The sequence below is a fragment of the Schistocerca piceifrons genome, chromosome 1, assembly GCF_021461385.2.
Source record: "Schistocerca piceifrons isolate TAMUIC-IGC-003096 chromosome 1, iqSchPice1.1, whole genome shotgun sequence".
Taxonomy (NCBI): Eukaryota; Metazoa; Arthropoda; class Insecta; order Orthoptera; family Acrididae; genus Schistocerca; species Schistocerca piceifrons.
The window spans coordinates 695,018,672-695,022,727 of record NC_060138.1 but is presented as its reverse complement, the minus strand read 5'-3'; the positions used below and the strand labels follow the sequence as shown (position 1 = coordinate 695,022,727).

Genomic DNA, 4,056 nt, shown 5'->3' with positions numbered 1-4,056 from the left:
TACAAGCCAGCACCAACACGACCAAACACTCTTTATTTGATAATAGGTTCCCAAGAACTAGGAACGCTGCCGATGAATCACGCATCGCAGAACTTTCTGTACCGCTAGATAATGTTTAGTGAATCATAGAAGGAACCGAAATAAATTCTAATGCGTAAGCTAGACGACGAAGAAACGGGTTAGATGCTTAAAAATTAACTATTTGCAAAGTTCTACATCTAGCGCTAAAGAAATAAAGCGTACCACATTCGGATGTTTCATAAATTAGACCAAGAGGATTAAGCAGTTCGTAAGCTGCGTGTTGCAATTTGAGAGGAGTTGCATACATCGAACACTTCAAGTAACAAAAAAATGGTTCAAATGGCTTTGAGCACTATGGGACTTAACATCTGTTGTCATGAGTCCCCTAGAACTTAGAACTACTTAAACCTAACTAACCTAAGGACATCACACACATCCATGCCCGAGGCAGGATTTGAACCTGCGACCGTATCGGTCACGCGGTTCCGAACTGAAGCGCCTAGAACCGCACGTCCACACCGGCCGGCCTTCAAGTAACACATTTTGTGTTAGTGATTCCACATCTTTAGGTACGTTAACAAACACAGCTGCGCTTATGGGGCAAGAAGCTACCTGATGCTGCCACTAAGTGGCAAAGAGACACACCAAAGGTGAATGTGTGGCTTGGATTCACAAAGACTGCTGTTTATTGACCCATCATTTTTGCATAAGAGAAAATTACGGGAAACATCTACGTTGATATGTTGGAGCAATTCCTGAAACCACAGTTCCAGCAAGAAGGCATTGCTGACACTGCTGTGTTCCAAAAGGATTGAGCACCCCATTATTTTGCTCTAACAGTACGAGAATAGCCTAAATCGAACGTTCACTAACAGATGGACAGGCAGAGCTTCAGCAAGACTATGACCATCGCGTTCATCTGATTTGACACCTTGTTTCCTACAATACACAGATTAATACAAGTTGGTGTCCTGTTATTAACCATGCGTGCTGGTAATCCATAAAGGTAAGAGACGTCCAGGATAAGAGCTCAAGTCTTGGATGCAGCGTCGGCTACTTCACAACATAGGCATTCGAACGTGTTCAAGTCTGCTCTTCAACGGTGGTAGGAATGCTTCAACATGGACGGGGGCTATGTCTAAGTGCAATGAAAGTGTGTACAAGGACTGACACCGGAAACGCGCGTATTATGTAATTATATTCATTATTTCGTAGAAATGAATCGAGACTTCATGATTACTCTGGACATCTGGGCGGCGATCTGTACCTTCGCTGGTTCCAAATATGGGTGCAGTGTCTTAAACTCTTGCAACATTTCGCCCAGTTATACTTGCAGTCTATCTTACAAGAACTTCAGCATCATATTTCGCAAGAACTAGTGCTAATACTATGTTCGAGGGCAAAATTCTACATGAGAGATCAGATTCGTAATCCTTGAGAGTATAAGTAAGCGAGGCCTGTCAAACAGGTTACCTCGAGACGGATCGAAAGTTTCTGATGGTTGTCAACGGACCAGTGGATGTTACACTAACATTCAGCAACATCAACAGTGCTGTCTGTTCTGATGAGATGTGACTGGTTTGTATCACGTGCCGAGGTTTATTAGAAAGTCATATTGAAATAAGCCATTGTTAAATTTTACTAAATCCAGCAAGCTCGTGTAGTTTTCCTCCCTAACTAGGAAACAGCTGCACTTCTAATGTCTCTCATGCACACATAGCTTCCGACTACTCCCCCTAGCTGGTCGCTGAGGCCGAGAGGTTCTAGGCGCTTCAGTCCGGAACCGCGCTGCTGGTACGGTCGCAGGTTCGAATCCTGCCTCGGGCATGGATGTGTGTGATGTCCTTAAGTTAGTTAGGTTTAGGTAGTTCTAAGTCTAGGGGACTGATTACCTCAGTTGTTAAGTCCCATAGTGCTTAGAGCCATTTGAACCATCCTCCCCCTACTTTCGCTTTCGGTTTGTTTTCATTCTAAACTCAGTTGTGTTCTAAACAGGAGGTTCGTTCCTAAGGTGAAGACACAGTAAACGCACTAACTCCTTTTCTTACTGGTACATCAGACCTTTCCATTAAAGGGTTAGTAAATAATGAGAAACGCTTGGTAAAAACTTTCCTGGAGGCGCCGGGTATCGATCCCGGTACCTCTCACATGCTAAGCGAGCGCTCTACCATCTGAGCTACGCCGCCAGATATCACAGAGTCACTTTCCACCAGTTGAGACACAGTACTGGAGTCCGCCTTCTGGCATCCGAAGTAACGCTGCCCACTGCGAAGGCCACACCCATCGACTGGCCGTCTCCCAAACGGAGCAGAGAAAGTTCGGTACGAAGTGTCTGCTAGCAGGACAGTTCTGTTCAGAGCTGGGGGCGTAGCTCAGATGGTAGAGCGCTCGCTTAGCATGTGAGAGGTACCGGGATCGATACCCGGCGCCTCCAGAATTCCTTTTTCCACTAAAGGAAATACTAATTTTTTTTATATTTTTCAGAGTTCTCGTGCGTGGGTAGATCCCCAAATGAGTCATCTCCATCTCCAGCAAAAGTCAATACAGAACGAGCCGTATCCCCTAGAATATTTTTCGTCCTCTTGTTTTGCAAGGTATTTTATGAAGTAACTGAAACTATGTGTATAAAACTAAACCGGACATGTAAAATGAAAAGGTGACGGAGTTGAAAGCACAAGAATTACGAAGAACTAATGTTGGAGATGATGATGGTGGTGATGGTGGTGGTGGTGGTGGTGGTGGTGTGGTGTGATATCAGCGTCATTTATGCCCTAGTTTACGTAATACGGTTTTTTTATGAACAGTGAGATTTCGGCTCTATAATTCTTTGTCTATTACTGGCGATGATTTCGCCCCATCACTGGATTCGTGGTGCTACAGCGGTCGAAGATAACGGACTGTGAAACTGAGTGAGAGTGAGACTGAAGGAGATGAGGACCGGGAGAGAGAGAGGGGGGGGGGGGGAAGAAGAGTGAGAGGGGGAGGGGCAGAGGAGAGAGAGAGAGAGAGAGAGAGAGAGAGAGAGAGAGAGAGAGAGAGAGGAGAGAATTAGAAGAGAATTTGGGGGTGGGGGCGGAAGTAGGAAATCAGGTAGTTAAATAAATACTTCAGTATCCTGTAGTAATTATTATGAAATGAGAAACACACGGATGCTACAGACTGTAAAACATAGCGTTCTTGTCTTGCTTATAGTCAGATCATTTCATTTAGACTAAGCCAACAAGAGACCCGACTGTATGACACTGTTTTACTAGCAGCTCCTCAATAGTAGTCACTAGTCTGAGTGAACACAGTTCCATTCCAAGGCCGAGGCAATTTCTTTTGCACCCGGTATTCAGCGCGGTACCTCTCTGAGTGCTTCAGAAGCCCGATAGCTAAGTCACAGAGTTCAACAGTAATCTATATGTGAGATACCATTAGACAAAGTCAAAAAGATTCACTGAAGTTTCGTTCTGCACACGACAACATTTTTTTCACAGAAATGAAGCCACTCATCGCTTGAGCTTTCCTTGAGTATGAGATCGCGGTAGTAGTCCGGTGACGCACACTTATCACATAACGTCATAGGTGTTCCACTGGTTCTCCGTGGATGTGAGGCATCAGATAATCAAATGAAATTTTCTTTGTGTACGTAAACGAAGTGTCCCAACGTTGAGCCACTGACAGTACTGTATTCGTGACAACGTCTCGCGTAGCCATATTTGTTCATATTACAGATATATCGTTTTGTTTCCCAAATTCTTATCTGAATGAAAAGTGACACAAGAATCCGCAGCTTCCCTTTTTCTTCGTCTTTTGTTCTTTTTGCTCGCTATCTCACAAGAGGGACGACACAACTTGAAATGCTGCACGAAAGTAGAGTAAAATTTACAGAAACGAATGCACTTTTGAATCAAGCCTGCAGACTTGATACGGTTGCGAATGATTGCCCTGGTTACAGTGTGGTTGTCAATGATGATGGCACTCGACCAGGAAAATCTCCGAACTCAGCTGGTGACGGTTACCCTCAGGAAATCAATAATTCGGAGCGTGCCG

The 4,056-nt window shown here is 44.5% G+C and overlaps 2 non-coding genes across 2 annotated transcripts; one reads left to right on the top strand and one right to left on the bottom strand.

The window, feature by feature from the left end:
* Positions 1 to 2,134: 2,134 nt before the first annotated feature.
* Trnaa-agc lies at positions 2,135 to 2,207 on the bottom strand. The gene has a single exon. It is a non-coding gene; the product is annotated as a tRNA-Ala (tRNA).
* Positions 2,208 to 2,382: 175 nt separating this feature from the next.
* Trnaa-agc lies at positions 2,383 to 2,455 on the top strand. The gene has a single exon. It is a non-coding gene; the product is annotated as a tRNA-Ala (tRNA).
* The last annotated feature ends 1,601 nt before the right edge of the window (positions 2,456 to 4,056 follow it).